The 20,726-nt window shown below is 36.3% G+C and overlaps 2 pseudogenes; both read right to left on the bottom strand.

The window, feature by feature from the left end:
* Positions 1-4,976: 4,976 nt before the first annotated feature.
* On the bottom strand, positions 4,977-5,909 carry LOC125359450 (annotated as a pseudogene).
* A 6,976-nt stretch (positions 5,910-12,885) lies between these two features.
* On the bottom strand, positions 12,886-13,712 carry LOC125359561 (annotated as a pseudogene).
* Between the last annotated feature and the right edge of the window lie 7,014 nt (positions 13,713-20,726).

The raw sequence follows: 20,726 nt of genomic DNA, 5'->3' as shown, positions 1-20,726 counted from the left end.
CCAAATAAAATAGCGATAACTACAGTACAAAGGACATAAATATTGTTTGCTAATTTTTGCCTTTCAAAAACCATGTTACATCAAGATATTCTTTACTAATTTAATATTTTATTTTTAAATTTTAATTAATCCCAAGTGTCTTTTCTTTGGAAGAGGGAACATGGATCATAACTCAAGAGGAAGGACCGGAATATGTGACATGGAGACAAGTGCTTTTTCTTTGGATTTGCACACAGAGCAATCTGCAGGCAAATGACAGCTGACATTAAATAAAGCGGCAAGCAGTGTGGGGAAGGAGAGCTGTGCACCACATGCTAATCCCCTTTTGGAATTTCTGGTATTTATTTGTAGTGATAAATACGTTGTCTAGAAAGAGAATATACACTCTGACATAATTCTTTTTAACTCAACAAGATTGATTTTTTTATCCCACTGAGAAGTTCCACAAATATATATCATTTGAAAAAAAGTTTGAATTTTAAGGTTCTTTTGTAGTTATTGTTTTTGTGCCAATACTGGGGCTTGTGTTTGGGGCCTTGCACCTCATTCAGCTTTCTTTCTCATGGCTATGGATCTACCACTGGCATCTGAGTCATGCCTCCAGTCTGGCATTTTACTGATGAATTGGAAACGGAGCACAGCACACATTTCTACCTAAGCAGACTTCTAAATGATATCCTCCACATCTCAGCCTCCTGCATATCTAAGACTATAGACCCACAGGTACCTAGCATATTTAAACATATAGAAATCTTGGAACTAATCAATTTAAACCCACTCTTTATTTCCTTGAGGAGAGATGATATTTGCCATCAGATAGATATGGAGAAAGGTAAGGAGAGAAGGAAGAAGAGAAGGAAAAGGAAGAAAGGAAGGAAAGAAAGGGAGGGAAGGAGGAAGAGTGGAAAGGAAGGCAAGCAGCCTAAAGAGAAAAAGGGTTCTAGACCAATGCAACAGTGATACTCACAAGACAATATGTTGGAAATAAACTTTACAACTTTACTGGGGGGAAGGAGAAAGTGGGGAGAAGAGAAAGTGGAAGAAAGTGAGAGGAGGTAACAATGTTCAACAAGAAGTGTACCCATTACCTTATGTACATAACAGTAACCCCTCTGTACATCAGCTAGACAATAAACTTAAATTTAAAAAATATGAAATACCAACAAAACCAATTCAAAACCCATTGCTTTTTATTATTGCCATGCACTGGCAATGTTAAAAAAAATCAGAAATAAATTATTTTCCCTCAAAAAGAGCGGGGGGGGGTGTCTAGTAATAACACCATGAATGGACTTATTTGAAACCCACTATATTCACAATTCTAGTCACTTCAGTATCACTATTTGTATGTAATAAAACATACAATCTGACCATCATGACTAGATCAGATTACATATAGCTTCATACCTATTCCTAGCCAAGAGCATTCTTTCTGCTCTTTGCCTTTAGGAGTTACTTTTTTTTTTTTCCAGTGGTGTCTCCAACTGCCTGTTGAGCTGTGGAAATAAATTGACTTTTCCAGATGAAGGGGCCTAGAGACACAGAAGCTATTCAGGAAAAGGCAAAGTAGAATTTGCATAGGATGGTTGAGAAAGCGAAACATAGAGTCCTGCCACTGACTACCACATAAATTACATAAAATATATGACAGTACCTGATTGTCCCCTATGAGCAAGATGATACAAAGATGTCAAAAGCATCACCTGAGAATGAGGCACATGGGTGAAGTGTGACCCTTGGTTGCAAAAGTGTCATAATGACTGGAAGCTTTCTCTTGAGAACTGAAACTACAATTGTTCACCACTCCAATATAGTCTGTGGTGCAGCATGAAAGGCTCATTTCAAATAACAGAAAGACCTACATGGCTTCTAATTTAGAGGCTCGAGCTTCCTTAGAAATGCATGGGAATACTTCAGTCCCCCAGTCTCTAAGAAAAACCACTTGAGTATGAGAAACCTCATTGATGTCCTCTTCAGGAGATACTTTATGCTCGGAAGGAGAAAAGAAAATTTACTAATGTTGCCTCAGTGTGTCCCCAGAAGGGCTAGGGAATTACCATCTTTTCTCTATGGAAAAAAATGTAACTCATTAAAATGCTCACAACATTATTCTGTGTATGGTCATGGAAAAATATTCCTCAGCTATCATTTCTGCCTTTTATACCATGTTGCTCTCACTATAGTCAACTACTCCATACATATTTGTGCAAATGAATGAATACTACTCCTTATTTCTACTCTTATATTACTTCATGTGGCTTGAAAAAATGGAAACACCACTGGCTACCCCCATTAAAATATGTGAATTTCTACATTTTGTGCATCAGTTAAAAGTAAATCTATTTTTTGAAAGCAAAAAAAAAAATCTCTTCCTCCATAACTTAATTCCACTGTTTCCAAATTCTGTATCCTGCCTAGTCACCCATTTTTCTTTTCTAGTACATTTTTTCTGTATCACTGAGTCTAAGGTTACTTGAAGATCAGAGATGCTATGGTCCCCTCAGCAAAAGGAACAACACTATTTCCAACCATATAGTATTATGTCTATGTGCCCTTTCACCAACTCTTCTATGAGCTTTAAGGGAAATGTCTTTGTGATAGTTGAGTGAGAACTACTTGACTTCTGTTATAAGATGTTAGCCCTTTAAAACTCACCTGAAGAGTCTGGAAGAACTGCATCATACCTATAATCACAGCTACGTTGGAGGCTGAGTTCTGTGGTTCAAAGACTTTCTCGGCAGGAAAGTCCATGAAACTCTTATCTCCAATGAACTACCAAAACAGCCAGAAATGGAGCTGTAGCTCCAGTGGTTGAACACTAGCCTTGAGCACAAAAATTTAGGGATGGGGCTGGGTATATAGCCTAGCGGCAAGAGTGCCTGCCTTGGATACACGAGGCCCTAGGTTCGATTCCCCAGCACCACATATACAGAAAACGGCCAGAAGCGGCGCTGTGGCTCAAGTGGCAGAGTGCTAGCCTTGAGCGGGAAGAAGCCAGGGACAGTGCTCAGGCCCTGAGTCCAAGGCCCAGGACTGGCAAAAAATAAAAAAAAAAATAATAATAAAATAAAAAATTTAGGGACAACACCCAAGCCCTGAGTTTAAGTGCCAAGACAAGCATGAAACAAAAACAAACAAAAGAAAAAAAACTCAGAAATTCTTTCTCATATAATTATTAACACATTTTGTAATTAAGAAAGTAATAAAAAAAGAAACACCTCTGCCACCACTCTATAAAGTGAATTATCACTGCCTAAATAATCCCAAATAAAAGAATAATATGTCAGACCCTGGTGTTTCACACCTCTAATCCTAGCTACTCAAGAGACTGAGATCAGAGGACCAAAGATCAAAGCCCAGGCAGTAAAGTCCATGACATTGTCATCTCCAATTAATCACAAAAACCTGAAAGTGGAACTGTGTCTCAAAGCAAAAGAGCTCAGGGCCCAGGCCAAAAAATGGGGAGGAGGAGGAGAAGGAAGAGGAGGAGAAGAAGGAGGAGGAGGAGGAGGAGGAGGAGGAGGAGGAGGAGGAGGAGGAGGAGGAGGAGGAGGAGGAGGAGGAGGAGGAGGAGGAGGAGGAGGAGGAGGAGGAGGAGATAAAGCTATTATTCTTATAGTTTGATGTACATTTAATATTACATATAATTTTTTAAAACTGAGAGTGATATCTTCCATAACATTGACTTCCATTCTTTGATAATAGATACTGTCACAAAGAGAAAGGTTACCAAATACTGAAGCAGGCCTTAAGCCTATAAACTCTATGAAGGTATGAGTCCTAGGTTTTATTTGTTTGTTTAAAATCTATGTCCTTGTCACAATAACTGGGGAATAAATAAATGTGTTTCATAAGAAAAATTTCAGTTCCATGATGTATTAAAAATTGCATACATTTCATAGTATATAAAAAAATACTGGTCTAAATCTAAACTAAAATTGAAAGAAAATGCCAGTATTAAATAAAAAAAAACAGGAAAGGTGATTAAGTGATTAATAACTTTAAATGATTAAGTCCAGTTTGATAATAAAAATATATATAAATAAAAATAAAAATGAAAAAAATAAATGATTAAGTCATTAAATAAATATTTCTTGTCTTACAGGGTGGCTAAGCCTGCCCTCCCCATGACCAGAGAGATAGTTAAAGTGGAAGAAAGTGGGAGCAGTACAAAAGTAGATAATAACTGGCAAAATTCACAAGACTGAATATGTTACATGAAGCAGATGAGAGAAAGGGAAGGAGATTTAATGTGGTGGGCCTCATTTTCTGATACTGAGAACAGTGAAGAAAAAAGTCAAATGGGAGCTTGTGATTTAGCTGTGATATATTAATTTTGAAATGGCTTTAAATAAGCACAAGCAGAGTAGTTGAACACAACATAATTGAATATGAAGAGATAAGAAAGGTCTGTGCTAAAGTATAAACCTGGATAAAGAATTTCTTTTTTAAAAGTGATTATGTTTTCAATTTTGCATTCTCTCAAAACTACAGAGAAGAGAGAAACAAAAATCTTTAGACACTTCCAAAAGAAGAACAGAGTTGCAGTCATGCAGGTCTGCTCAGTGTACAGTGGGGCTCCACAAGGGCCCAACCAGAAATCCAGTAGGCTGAAAGGGCAATGCCACTGAGGCTTGTAATATGTACTTGAGTTGTTTATTTAAACACAAAATGCGTTAGTTTCTGAAAAGAAAACAATTGTAATGTTATCCATCTTGCCTACACAAACTAAACAACATGATGCCTAGAATGGTGTTCTCATTTTAACTTGTAATGCTTAATATTGTTCACCCCTATAAGATGACATGAAGTGTACAAAATATCCCAGCTGCCAAACTCTGAAATTTTCCTACAAAAACCTACTTGAAGAATCATGATTTGTAAACTTTGAAGAATGACCATGTCATCTACAACCCATTAAAGGATGCATCACAATGTAGATCTCCACATGTCTTTTGCTAATCAGAAAGTGTCACTCAACTTTTATTCCCTAGAATTTTCTTCAGTGCTATCTTCACTTCCTTGTTCCTCAGAGTATAAATAAGAGGATTAAGCACAGGGGTCACCACAGTGTAGAAGAGGGAAATGAACTTCCCTTGGTCCTTAGATCGACTCTTGGCAGGCTGCAGATACATGAAGATGATGGTTCCATAGAAGATGATAACCAGCAGGAGGTGGGAGGAGCAGGTCCCAAATGCTTTCTGTCTCCCAGTAGCTGACTTGATCCTCAACACAGCTTGGGTGATGTATCCATAGGACACCAGGATGAGTGACAAGGGCAGCACTAAGAATAATACACTAGCCACAAAGAGCTCAACCTGGTTGAAAGTGGTGTCCACACAAGACAACTTGATGAGCACAGTGACCTCACAGAAGAAATGATCCACTCTGCGGTGCCCACAGAAGGGCAGCTGCATGGTGAGGGTGGATTGTACCAAGGTGGTGGCCACTCCACTGAGCCAGGCCATAGATTTCAGGGTCATGCAAAGGTGGGAATGCATAACAAAGGCATAATGGAGGGGTCGGCAGACAGCCACATAGCGATCGTAGGACATCACGGCCAGGAGAACACACTCGGTGGATCCCAATGCAAGGGAGACATAGAGCTGAACCACACAGCCCCCATAGGTAATCGACTTATCTGAACCTCGAAGGCTGACTACAAGCTGAGGGATTATGCTACTGGTAAATCAGAGGTCCAGGAAGGAAAGATGGGAGAGGAAGAAGTACATGGGAATGTGGAGCTTTGAATCCACGAGGGACACTAGAATGATGGTAGTATTGCCAACAAGGGTCATGAGGAAAAAGAACAAGATTACCCCAAAGAGAATCAATTCTAACTGAGGCTGGTCTGAAAAACCAACCAGAATGAACCCAGGGAGGTCACTGTCATTAGACCACCATATTACTTAGAGGTGAAATCACATCCAGCAAAACCACAAGGATTTTATGTCAAATGCTTAACAACTTCATATTTGAGGAAACAAGGTTTTGCATATACATGAAAAAACCAAAGTACCAGTGTGCTGTATCCTTCATTAGTCCATCAAATGTCATACCCCATCTGGTGGCTGAATGTTTCCCATACACTTTGAAGATAAAAGTTAAAAAATCAATCAGAAATGCAATTTTCCTCAATTTTACAAACATCATGTGTGCTAGTATTGAGACTTGAACTCAGGATCTTGCACTCTTGCTTGGCTCTTTTACTCATGTCTGGTGCTCTACCACATGAGGCATAACTTTATTTCTAGCTTCTTGGTGGTGAATTGGATATAAGCATTATGTCTTATTTATTTGCCCACACTAGCCTTGAACCAAAATCTCAGCTCTCTGAGTAGCCAGGATTACATACAAGTTTGAGCCACCAGTGCCTGTCTCAGTGTCATTTTTTAATGTAAAATTATTGAAAGTTTATTGTAACTTGAGGAACTCTAAGAAATACAAAAATATAGTACATTCCTAGAATGCCCCAAATGCACATGTAAGGTAGGTCTATGCATGATGACATGTCAAAATACACATGATAATATCTGTGTGGTGTGGATATTCACAGAGGGTGAGCGATCTGCACAGGAAAGATTCAGAATGAGCCAAGGGAGTGATCATGTTGCACTCACAGAGTCAAGAAAGAAAGCAGGCCAGTTCAAGAGAATACTTAAATATTTGAGTAGGGATGGGAAGGGGAATCTTGGGGAAAATGACGGAAGAAGTGACATTAATGAAGAAGCCTTGTGCTCAAAACCTGACTTATTGTAACTTCTTTGTACAACTACTCAACAATAAAATAAAAATAAATTAAAAATTCAACATCAAATAAAACAATTGCTTAAAAAATTAAAGAAACATGTCATGAGGGGTCACAGAGCAAACAAGCAACCAAATTTTGGGAGTAACTACTATATATACTGGCTTTGTCATAAGTTCATGCAAAATAAATTTGAATTAATTTCTCAAGGATCATAATTGTCAGTAGACATTTCTTGACTAACATAGACCTCGTCAAAATGTTATTGTTGTTACTTGTTGTATTGTTGCAGTCAACACTGGATGCCACTGAGCTTTGCCTGGCAGGTTGGTAACAAAAGGATAAGGACAGGTTTTCAGACTGCCGGGATTGTGGAGAGAGGGACATGATAGAGCCTGCCAGTCCTCTGGTGAAGATGCAGGCATGTGAGTAAACTATATTTAATGTATGTGAGTATGTATTAGAGCTTGAAGCCGGAAGACTTTCATATGATTTATAAGCACCTCAGTGACACTAGCTAAACTTCACTAGTAAGCCTATGCCACCTGCTTCTAAACCTATTCTTTCCAACAGCACAAAACCACCACCCATATTCCAACCTCATATTATCTTATCCATTGCCGATTCTTACCACCCAAAGTGCTTTCCATAGTATCCATTCACCACATCCACCTGGACCTTTTAATACATCTATTGAGACTTTATTCAAATAACAAGGGCATCTTTTTTAAAAGCCCAATTTCCATTCTCTTTCTGAGATATTTATTTATGCATTACCATCAAAGCATGGTGAACACAATGTCTTATTTATCTTTATTCAATTAATGCCTAGCATATTCTCAAAAAATGTTACTTGCACATGTTTACTGAGCAGTTACTTAACTGAAGATATGTGGTGTGACCATAGCAACGGTGCAGGGAGATGACTGAGGAAAAGGTAAGAAGATGGTCCTGAGAGAGCCACCTACAAGCCATGGTGAAAACAGTAGTATTTCACCTACTGGATGTGTACCCACAACAAAATGAAATGTAGAATACTGTTCATAACACATATATCAAAGATTCTCTCAAAGTACAGTATCACTTCAGAAAACAGGTATGGATACCTCACTACTATGCATATGGACAGATGTTTAAATATGTCTTTAAAAATAGATGAAATATGTTTGCACATGATTCAAAAATGATAAAATTGTTTCCACTTAGTACATTATTTGTTTATATTATGTTCAGATATATTAGTTTTCACATACTGCCCATTTAATTATAAGCACACTGAAACAAGTGTTTTTTCTGGGTTTTGTTTTGTTTGTTATTGCCTATGTAAATTTTTTATTTTATTTTTGAAGAAAAAGTGTCACAATGTAGACCAGGCTGGCTCCTGCCTCAATCTCCTGAGTGCTACAATGAAAAGATATGTGCCACCATGCCTAGCATTTGCAACTTTCTAATGCAATACATATTGTGCCATTATTTCCTATTTACCTATCATCAATATTTACTGAATGAATTTTCTGTTCTGTGCCTTATAGATATCAAGAATACAAAATAAGATGATGTGATTTTCAGCATCAAAAACCTTGTTGGCTGCTGGACACTGGTGCCTCACACCTGTAACCCTAGCTACTCAGGAGGCTGAGATCTGAGGATCATGGTTCAAAGCCAGTTCAGGAAGGAAAGTCCAGAAGTGGCATTGTAGCTCAAGTGGTAGAGTGCTAGCCTTGAACTGAAGAGCTCAGGGACAGTGCTCAGTCTCAGAGTTCAAGCCCCATGACTGACCCTCCCCCCCCCCAAAAAAAAAGAAGAAAGAAATCACCTTGTTGGCCAGTTCTCTATGCTGCATTTATCCTGAAAAAATGCCAGGACTATGTGTCACCATCCAAAGAGTCAAGAGATATATGAGTAGGTAAAGACTCTGTCCTCAGGATGGTCACTGATCCCCTTCACTTAAGCTTTGAATCTTTGGAAGTAGTTATCCCCATAGAAAAGTGAGGATCTTGTCATAAGTTTCTCTGCATCTCTGTTATATCACCGGGAGGAATTGAAATCATATTTGCTGTAAATATTATGGAGTAGCTGCACATCAACTCAACAATAGAGCAACCGGCTTGCAGTGACCATGATGAAGTCACAGAGGGCTTTTACAGCAAACTCATCAAGTGCCAAGCTTTGCTCTGAGGATATTGCTTGCAGAGACTTATTTAATTCTGTCCACTATGAGTCTATTTCTTTCATAGCAGATGAGAAAACTGAGACTGAGAACTTAGCTATCATACCTTCCAAGGAGACTTTTGTGACAGAGTCAGTATTTAAGTTTATGTGCTTACATTCAAGAGCTCCTCATCTGTGCAGATCTTCTGCATTCAAGGAGAAATATTAGAAATAAGCATACATGTAGCTCTTAGGACACCACTGCTTCCCCTTCTAAGGCATGTCATCAGCATGTTATTCATTGGTCTCAGCCATCCCTAAACTATAAAACGTTATCTTATTTATAGCTTCAAAACCATAACTGTTCCAGTACATTGAAAGCCCTCATTTAAACATTTGTTCATATTTCATAACCTTACGTAGGAAACATTGCTTCTGTATCAACTCATATTTAGGATACATCCATCTAAATGTATTTCATTGAGAGAAGGGAAACCGGTGAAGTTAATTAAACATGAAACCATGAGCATGGTCAATGACAGGTGGTGGTCTGACAGGTATTATGGACTGGCATTGATGCTAAGGCATAAGAGGTAAAAAGCTATGATACAACTTTACAGCTTCTGAACCTGTGGATATCCTCCTAGTTATAGCACTCAAGAAAGCTCATGTTTAGTGTTTAATTCCTGATGGTCTTTTCTGGCCCAAGTGCAGACCAGAGGTCAGGTGGGGATATAGAAAGCAAGGCAGAGAGCACTCCTGTCATCAACAGGTTGGACCCAGCTAAGTGTGTGCTTACTTACTATGAGCTGTGCACAGTGAGACCGTCTAGCTAAAAGTCACGTCAGTGTTATGTAGGGAAGAAAGACTACTAGGATGATCTGGTTAAAATCTGTTAATATTTACCTGTATATGTAATTGTTTCTCTAGCTTCAGGATATGAAATTGTTAGCTGTGAGTGTGTATTAGAGATCTCTGAAGTTTTGTCTTTTGGTGATTAATGCTACTTTATTCAAAAGTAAAATTAAAAGATGAAGAGGAAAGTTTGGTGGTGAAAGGTTGAGTTATAAAACTTTACTTTTATTATAATGCACATTTAAGCACTGTCTGGGGAAAAGGCATCTTTGCTACTATCTGATCTAACACTTAAATATACAATTAAATATTAAGTATTCTGAACTCACAAAACTGAACAGTGCCTAATATTTTCATCAGTTTCCCAAGGCACCTGCACAGTTTGAAGCATTTCAGTAGCCAAGTTTTTATAGCACACAAATGTTTCTCTTTCAGAAATGTGTTACCTATTACCTTTTCTCTCCCCATGTTGACATACAAAGTAACCTCATCATAATTCTTCCAGCTCACAATTTTGATGCCATATGTTTCCATTTCTACCTCTGTAAAAAGGAAATCGAAATCCAAAACTTTTTAAGTTTTGTATAATTAAATTAGATTTATTTTAATGAATTTATAAACCATAAAAGTTGTACACATTGATGGGTAAAATATGGTACTTTAGTGCACATATGCATTCTTGCATCAAAATAAAAAGGTCTGTCTCCTCCAACTTTTATCATTTCTTTAGGATCAAAGGGAAAAACCAATGCAACAGCAATATTTACAAGACAATATGTTGTAAACTAACTGTATAACTTGGGAGGAGGAGGAATGGGGAGGAGGGAAGGTGGGAAAAATGAGGGAGGAGGTAACAAGTTTGGCAATAAATGTACTCATTACATTATGTATGTAACTGTAACCCCTCTGTACATCACCTTAACAATAAAATTAAATTTAAGAAAAGAAAACTCAAAATATTTTCTTTTAGGTTTTTTTAACATATATTTAATTATTGTTTTTATTATCACAAGAGAACTTCTTGCTTTCATTTAACTTGAATTTAGTAAACTTTGATCAATTTCCCCCATCCCCTCCTCCTCCCTGCTCTCTCCAGAGCATGGTAAACACATGCTAAATTCAAATGTGTTACAACTCTATTTATGGCTGGAGAATGAAACTGGTGCAAGTACCTTAGAAAGATTTCTCTGAAGCAAAGTTTTTCGTGACAGAGTAGCATTCAAATCCAGCCTCTTACTTTGTCTAGCCCTGAAAACATGGACAATTCCTTTTGACAAGTATTAATTCAATGAGAATAATTATAGGAGATAGCTTTATCTCTTCCAATTATTGTTTAAATTTTGTAGAACTATGGAAAATAATAACACACTATTGAAGAAACTCTTCCTCTCTCAGTGTCCAGAGCATAATCGCACTGCATTAGGAAGCTGTGGGTTTAATTGTATGTTTTCATACTCCAGCAAGTGCTCACAATTACTCCCCTGGGATATCATGCCCCACCAGGATGTACTTATTAAATACAAGAAGGCCAAAGACAGAAATGTTCTATAATCCCTAAAGTCATCATTTCTACCACATGAATATTCTTCTTTAGCCTAGAAAATTTCCAAAACAACTCTGGAAAACACAGAAGACCTCACTGAACATGAATATTGACAATCTTCTGTCTACTCATCCATCTAGCCATCTCTCCAGCCTTCCATGTACACTTATTTACAACATGATTACTCCTTAAATTGTAACAAACTCTGAAGGTCCTATCATTAACTACAATACTTACCATGATTTTCCCCACTTCATTTCTTCAGCTCTATTTTTCCACTTTTCCTGGCTGCTCTTTTTATTTTAAACCTCTCACAGTTCCACTTCTTTCCACACTTGCTTTTTATTTTAAATTTTCTTTTTTTTAAAATACAAGGTAGTTTACTGCTTTAATGTGAAAACTGAACTAATTTGAGAGGGAAAAAAATAGCCCAAATAATTTACAAAAATAAAACCCAGATTGGTATTCTGCATAAAGTATATGGTTGGTTGAAAATCTTTGCTCTTGAAGTTTTTAGATATTTGGCAACCACAGTGATTTAGCAGTTAAAGCAATTTCAACAAAATAAAAAGTCATCAAAAGTGGACTACTTGTCTGAAAGAGCAGTACCTATATTATAAAGATTGAACTTCATGGCTCATCACAACCATTTCCAAAATTTAATTCCTACTATCTTCTTATAAATTAAGAGAATTTTATTTGTGTTCCATAGTGTGATGACCAAAAAAGAAGGAAAAAAAAAAAACCTCATGCCTAAATTTAGAATAGTGTATTGTGTAGCAATCCAAAACATTCAAAACAAATTAAATAGTTTAACTTATCTGCTAGGCATATAAGTATTTCAAAAGCATAATGAAATCCAATTACATAGTGCATAATGTAGACCAGAGTGGGATCTATATTATGCAGATGGTTTCTCAATAAAAGCTCCCTGTGGGACCACCTGGGTAAGGTAAGTACAGACTAGTTCTGTGGAAACTTTTTGGAATCAAGAGTCTAAAACACAATACATCCTTTGGGTAGGCACCAATTATCCTAAAAAAAATTTCATGTTGGTTATTTTAACATTTCTTTCATCAGATAATCTACTCATGTCAATGATACATGTGATTCGCCAGAAAAAAAATTAAATCCGCCCAAACAAAAACACCATTCCAGGTTCAGTACACTTAAATATATCACTCTCATTGGAAGTGCTATCAGCATAGTTTTTGCAACTAGCCCAAAGCATATATTTAAGAAGTTTTATAAATTGTTTGTAATGTTCATTAAGTTTAATTCTTATGCCAAACTGTTTTCTGATGAAGACAGCATTGTGCTTTATGCAAGAATGGAAGCCTCAAAATAATAACCATAAAGCTTCTAAGACTTATGGGAGAACAAACCAGGATGGTCCACAGATATAAGATGAAATACAAAATGTTAGAATTATAAATGTTTAGATGGCCCAGACTAGAAGACTAGCCCAAACCACCATTAGGAGAATGAAGTATGATATGGTCCAAGATGTATCCTTAAAGATTTGTCTCAACCCTCAGTTTGAATTATGATGATTGATCTTCAGTCCAGCAAGCAGAAATTAACTGTGCAATTTTCCATTGTATTTATTGTACAGACTATGTACATTCTAGAAGGTTCCTTTAGTGATACACTGTTGTACTTTTTGTCCCAGCAATTTGAGGGCATGAAAATTCCACAAAATCATCAATAAGAACAGGCCATGCTCCTTCTTCATCATAATTATACATGTTATCGGCAATCATTGTACTGAAGTCTAAAAGAAGATTCCAAGTATCTTTTGGTATTGACCTTTTATGATGTTCCAACAAAAATTTATTCCATAAGTCTAAGAATTTAAATCTTCCACTAAGCACTAAGTTCCAGTATGCAATGGCCATTTCTAGATCTAATCCTTTCTGACCTGGATTCTTTGCAAAATTAAAAGTAAACTTGGAAAAGTCCTTAAACCATCCTGGTTCTTTCAATTCTTGTTCCATCTTGGGTATCTGGGCCTTTAGTTTTTCTATGCTGTCACATCCTAGTTCTGTCATACCATCCAGAAACTCCTGTTTGGAGAACTCACACTGTGTTACTGCTCTGAACTTCCATGCAATGATCAACACACTATTGCTGGCTAGATCAAGTGCCAGGTCATCATAGAACTGCTGTATACCATCTATTCCAATTTTATTTTCATCTTGAGGATCTTTGTATCTGTTGTATAGTTCTTATAACTTCTTCCTGTCCAGTGATCCTTTTACGCTTTCTCGTATATAAAGTTCAAGATTTTGGAAAAAATTATCTGTTGCAACATCTAACTTCCAGTCATTTTGAGAAAGACAACCCTGCTGTTTTTTCACTAGATTGTGTGAAGATCATAAACTGACGAACTTTCTCCTTCTGTGATGATTTCAACTTGTTCCTTGTTCGTGTTGATGTCCTCCAAGGCTCTCCCCCTCCTCCTCCGGCTCCATAGCGAATGCCGGCTCCACGGTGGCAGCGGCTCCTCTCATGGGCTCACTGGGCTCCCGCTCATGCAAGTGCTTATTTTAAATTTTCTATACTTCAGTTTACCACATTTCATATTTCTTTCAATAAGTAAGGCATTGTTTTTTATTCTTCCCTTATGTAGAATATTATTCTTGTAGTCAAATTGTTTTGCACTTTGGTCCTTATTCAAATCTCATTCAAACTGCCAATCTGGAATACATATTTTTAACCTACTCTCTAGTTTATTTCCTAGTATCTAAAAGTATTTTAAGTATGTATTTTTTTATTTTCTGCCAATAACCATAGGCTGTGAGCATTTTGGTGAAAGCTGAAAATTATATCTTCAGAATTTATCTGAATATCTGACACATGACAGCATGCAATAAACATTGTTAAATGAGAAAATTATTTTCTAATCCATACTTAAACTATCTCCATCGAAAATTCTTCACCTTCTAAATACTCTTACATAAATTCCTAAATTTTAATATAATGTACCTATTGAAGGCAAGAATCCTCTTACTAATCTCTTTAACTTCTCTATGGCAATAAACACATATTGAGTGAAATCCAATATTAAGTGAATAATATTTAGCCAGCCATTATGATGCTTAACTTGTTCCATAGTCATTTCTTGAGTATTTATTTTCTTCAAGCCACAATGCTGAAAGATGGAGACGTAGAAATGAACATATATTCAAGAAGTCATATGGTAGTTGAAGATAAATGCTAGTATACAAAACTAACACAGTATCATGTTACTATGTTACCCAACAAAAGGAAAGAACAAGGATTTAATACAGAAGTTGAAAGACAAGGAGAACTATTTGAAAGAGGAATGCTTGGTGAGTTTTCAAAGAGAAGTGGAAATCAATCAACAAAATGAAAAGGAGAGATAAATAAACTAAAAGAAAAAGGAAAGGAAATAGACGAGAATCATAGAAAGGAAAAATATATAAGGCGTTGGTAAGTGGTTTGTAAGGCTGTGTCATTGTGAATGCATAAAAGCATGATAGGAGGCTACAGTCCTGGTTGGCAGAGCAGAGTATAAGATTTGTTCTCATCCCATAGGAAGTAGTTTTTTTGTAAAAAATGCCCCACTTTCCTCATTTGAATTATTGTTATTAATGATAACAATTTTATAGAACAGTGAGCTTCACTATGACCTCATAATTACATATTGTGTTTTAATTCCCTCTCTCTCTCTCTATCACACACAGAAATATACATCTTCTGTTACCTCCCTTCCATGAAAATAATTTTAATAAGAACTTGAAATAAAGTACAAATGTGATTGCTATTTTGACTTAGTTTACTAAAAACTTGGGACTTGACTTTCCACAAAAGGAAGAATGGTGCTATGGTGTCCCGGAGTCTGCCAGGCCACAGGAAGCTGTGGATCTTGAGTAGGGTCATGGGAAATAGAAGTTCAATAATATGATTGCTTTGGTTTGGCTGGTTTGTTGTTGTTGCTGTTTTGCTGAGAACTAAACCCAGGACTTCATACATGCAAAGCAAGTACTCTACTGTTGGGGTCAGCTGTGCCTTTAAGAGGCCACAGCTGAACTTGGCCTGTCCCTCCCCTTTCTGCCTTTAACAAGAAGAGAAGCCCCTGTTCCTGGGGCGAGCATGTGTGCAATGGTGGAGGGGGTACCCCAGGGGCCCATCCTTGGGGGGCTGGGCCTCCGCCCACAAGGGAGGTCCCCTGACATCACTTGATGGACAGTTCTCGTGGCCAATCTGTTGTCCCTTCCCTGTGCCTACCTTTGGGGTATATCTTTGTGGCTTCTCATTTGAATAAATCAGAACCATCCCAGAGATGATCTCTGAGACTTCACACACTCGTGTTTTCCTTGGGCTGGCGAGTATGGAGGCCTCGCGACCACACTCGGCCCGAGGCTAATCCAGCTCCCCTCTCTGGTGTCTGATCCTTACTGGGGGTGGGGGGATGTGAGAGAGTGAGTATGGATACCCAGCAGAGGAGATAGATAAGCCCAGGACCCCTTCCCACGAGGGTGGGAGGGATAGAGCAAAGCCCAGCAGTTTAAAGCGCAACACTCTACCAGTCTCACTTGTTTTTTACATAGAGCTTTGTGGAGACATAACACAGAACTGCAGGTAAATCAGATGAAGAACATAAATTTATTTTATCTATCTGCATTGTTGATAGAAAGTTGATCTCATAGAAGTTGAGAGGCTTGTGAAAATTGAGAGATGGGAGAATGGATGGGAAAGATTTATCAATGGCTAATAAATTGCATTTAGATAGAAGCAAAATGTTCTGATATGTTGTTTTTCACTAGAGTGACCACAGAAGCAATAACATTCTGTACATTTCAAAGAGATAGAAAGACTGTGGAAAAAAATTCCATAAGGGAATGATAAGTATTTGAGAAGATAGATATGATTAATCTGATTGCAGCATCACACTATGTATACTTATATTAACACATCACATGATATCCCATTAATACTCACAATTTATATGCTTTGTGTATTAGTTAAATAAATTTGACTATAAAAGATATTGAAGGCCAGGCACTGGTAGCTCACACCTGAAATCCTATCTACTCAAGAGGCAGAAAATGAGGATCAAGGTTTGATGCCAGCCCAGGAAGGAAAGTCTGGGAAACTCTTACCCCCAATAAACCAATCAGAAAAAGCTATAAATGGGTACTAAGGCTCAAACAGTACCTGTTTAAGTGCATTAGCCTTGAGCAAAAGCAGCTCAGGGACCACACCCAGACTCTGACTTCAAGCCTCATTTCTGGTACAAAAAAAGGGGGTTAGGAGGCACTGAAGACATTAATCAAAGAAGAAAAAAGTAAGAGGGAGAATTACCAAAATTTGAAAGTAATCTGTAAATTTAATGAGATAGTAATCAAACTGAAAACAAACTTCAGTGATAGATGACAAGCTAATTTGAAAGTTTATTTGAAATTTGATAGGATGGGAAACACCTTTTTCTACAAATTCTTTAGATGAAGAGAAAAAAAGTTAGTGAAACTATTCTATCACTTTCAAAACCTCATAAAATAACAATTGAGATTACATGGTAAGTTACAAACAACAGAACAACAGACAGAAGAAAGCAACAAAAGCATGTTCATATATGTCCAGTATATCCAACCAAATCACAGTTCACAGCTGTTAAGGAAAGGCAGCTTCTAAATAGATAGTTCCAGTAAAACTGAAACACTAAACTAAATAAAATTACTAAAGAATTGCTGTTTGGGGTAAAAGGATAGAATGGATAGATGGCTGCATAATACTGACATTGAATTTAATGACCTGAAATGCACACATAAATGTAACTAAAATGTAAATGTTATGCTTTAAATAATTTTTGCTATAATACAAAAGGAAATTTACCCCCTTCTCAATATTGTACATGAAATTTCCAAGTGTGTTAAAATTTGAGAGGAAAATTATAAGGAATTTGGGGAGAATATTAGGGTTTATTATAGTATTGTACTGCTTCTAAATAGGCTATAAAAACTATACATAGCTACAGAAAAAAAACAGAAATCTGACAAAAAATATAGTAAGAAAATAGAAATTCCATTGTTATAGAAAAAATAAAATAGGTTAACAAGGAGCTAGTTAAGTAGAAAAGATATTTGTAGAAATATTAATAACAATAAATTCATATTTATAAGTTATAAAAATATCTTAGAAATCAACAAAAATATCCAGTAGGAAAAATGGGATGAACAATTGGATATATATTTTGTAACATGACCATAAATAAAGGTGCTTAAGGGAATATAAAATTAGTACATGATACCATCGTAAGTTCTATACATATAGAGCTTACCAAAATTTAAAGGGCTGACAGCATGCAGTACAGACATGGGTGTGGAATAATGAAACCTCTGACACGCTGTTATTAGAACTTCATAATGACAATTTAGGAATCACTTGGATTTTTCCAGTAATGTTGAGAATCTGTACATACTATCATTTAGCATTTCTACTTTTACAATCCCTAAGGAAACTTTAGACATGCACACAATGACCCATGCAAAAAAAAATTTAGGAGCATTGTTCAAAAAACTGAAAAATCAAAACCATCATTTATCTGTCAAAAGTTGAAGCACAGTCAATTAATTAAATAGATAACTATCTAAAAAATAATGTGGATGAATTAAATTATCCACAACATGTATAAATCTTATATACATAAGATTGAGAAAAATCCAAGAAAAGAATATGCATCTCTATGCCAGGCACTAGTGGATGTTCATGCCTGTAATGCTAGCTACACAAGAGATTGAGATCTTAAGACTGCAGTTCAAAGCCAGATCAGAAAAGTCCATGGAGACTCTTATCTACAATTAACCCAAAAAATCCAGAGTGGAGGTGTGGCTCAAGTGGTAGAGTGCCAGATTTGAGCAAAAAGAAAATGCTAAGGGACAGTGCTCTGGCCATGTGTTCAAGCCCCAGTATCAGCACCAGAAAAAAAAAAAAAATACAACACCACTGCCTTTCATATGAATCCGTAACCCCTCTGTACCATACTTTGACAATAAAGAAAAAGTTTAATTAATAAAAAAATAGATTAAGCTCCAAGCAAAAAAAAATACAACACATATAAGATTCAAAACTGTACAATATATAATTACATGTCAAGGTTATCAAGACAAGTGGCAAGCAATTCTAACAATATCAAAAGGCACTCTCAAATAAGAAATTGTCTCTTGCAGGCTGTAATTTTGTGCTGTTGTATTCATCATTTGTCATCACCAGGATTATCTTTCTAGAAAAGTACAAGTTAATAAGAATTATGAATAGCTGAAAATACATAAATGAAACATTCCTCGAATCCAGTTACATCCTTAAAATCTATAATAGGCCACAGCCCAGTTTGCAAAACTGAGTCAATGTATCGTGTAAGCATAAAAACAGAATTTATCAGAAAAATGTCAAAAGAAAAGAAAATTCTACAAACTTTTCAAGGCTTATGCAAAGAAAACAGGAGCATTTGGTAGAATTCAATAACAATTTATGTTTTTTTATCTCAGAAAACAAAGTCAGGGAAATTTCGTTATCTACTAAGAATTCTAATTATTACTTAAACCTACCTCTAATAGTATATTTGGTGAAAAAATAAACTTTTTAAAGACTAAAACCCATCACTACCACTACTAAATACATTTTCACTAGTCTAGATTAATATTACAAGGAGAATTACCACCCAGTTCTAAATCATAGTATAACTAATTGAACAAGTTATACCTTTAACTGCCAATTGCTACCATGTAAAGAATTTTGTTTCTTGTAATATTGCCATCCATGCACCTTGCTAAACTAGGATCATTATTAATTTGATCTGTTCAGTTAATTAATATATGTTCTTTCAGGCTTGTATAAGCAAATGACACTCTTTTAAGTGAAAGTAGAAAGGATAATAAAATAATTTGAAAGACAATAGGAGGAAATGCCCATGGAACATAGTGAACTTGAGAATTATCTTCTGAACATTTATGGTTGAAATAGCAATGCAGAGTAAGGAAAACCCTGATAGTTGCATGATTATTAATTTTTATTGCTTTTTTATCAGTTTTACATGGTCATGAAATGACCATTTCCGCATTAGAAAAGAATACAGGCTAGAAAATTATGGTTATCCTTTAGTCTTCTGAAGGAAGAGATACATTGGGGTATGAAGCTGAGAATCCAGAAGAACCAAAAGAACGATAGCCACATTACCAAAAATGGTGAACAAGTAGAAAATCACAACGATAATGAAGAGTATCACCTCTAGCAGAGGCTGTCCTGAGAAACCCAACAGGAAAAATCCACTAAAAGAACTGATCTTGGGAATAACCATTACCTTTCATTTTCTTGCTGCCATGATAGAAAGCTGTGGGTGGGGATGAGTAGGAATGTGAGGCTGCATGAAAACCTAAATTTTCAGAATCTCTCCTGGATATCAACCTGAAAATGCAAAAGACATATGTTCCTCTCTGAGCAGTAAAAAAACAACAACAAAAAAAAAAAAAAAAAAAAAAAAACTTCATGACTAAAGCACTCGGTGATACCAACATTAGTATCTTTTTTCTGATATTCCTGGGGATATTTATCATTCACTTCTTTTGTTGATATGCTTCTTTACCATTTAACTATCTCTGATTGGAAACTCTTAGACTTTGAACATTAATAATGCAATCACAATCCATTTTCCCTTAATGTTCCCCAGACTTCCTGCTGTCAGATCCTGAATGAGTCTACACAGTTAAATGGCCCCAATGTCTGTATGTGATCTTCAGGGTGCTTCTCTGACATCACTGCTGCTTTTGTTTCCAGAACATTTCAAATTTTTCATTATTAATCATTTTTATCTTTCTCAATAGCCTAAATTGATCTTCTGTGCTTTGGATTTGCTGAAACACAGTTCATAAAATTCAGAAACCATCTCTATCAGTTGATCAAATGAGCTTGACTGACTTCCATTCTATCTGATCAGTTAATATGCCAGTTGTTCTACTTTAAGTTTCATTTTGAAATTCTAATTATGTTTTGTTTCATCCTCTAATCTAAGAGCTTTCATCGTTTCTACAATGTTGTTGTTTTTTCTTCATCCTCTTCCCTATGAGTTTGTTTCTCAAATTCTGGTACTTATTTTTGTTCTTTCTGCATCAGATCACTTCAATTTGATACTTGCAAGTATCAATTTGATACTTGTGGAGATTCCATGTGAGAAAAAGTAAACTTTTCTGTCAAATTAAAAAGGCTCCATCTGTAACTGGTATTTCCTTCTACTGATATTTCCTAAAATTATTTGCTCCTTGTTTTTACTTGTAAGTATCATCATATCATCATCTCTGTTTTTTATAAGCAGCCAGCCAGCCATGGCAAGGGCATGAGGCATTGCCATTGAACCAATGAAGATAAAGAATACACACACACACACACACACACACACACACACACACA

Source organism: Perognathus longimembris, chromosome 11 (assembly GCF_023159225.1).
Source record: "Perognathus longimembris pacificus isolate PPM17 chromosome 11, ASM2315922v1, whole genome shotgun sequence".
NCBI classification, from domain to species: Eukaryota; Metazoa; Chordata; class Mammalia; order Rodentia; family Heteromyidae; genus Perognathus; species Perognathus longimembris.
The sequence above is the reverse complement of the archived record's forward strand: the minus strand, read 5'-3'. Positions and strand labels throughout refer to the sequence as shown.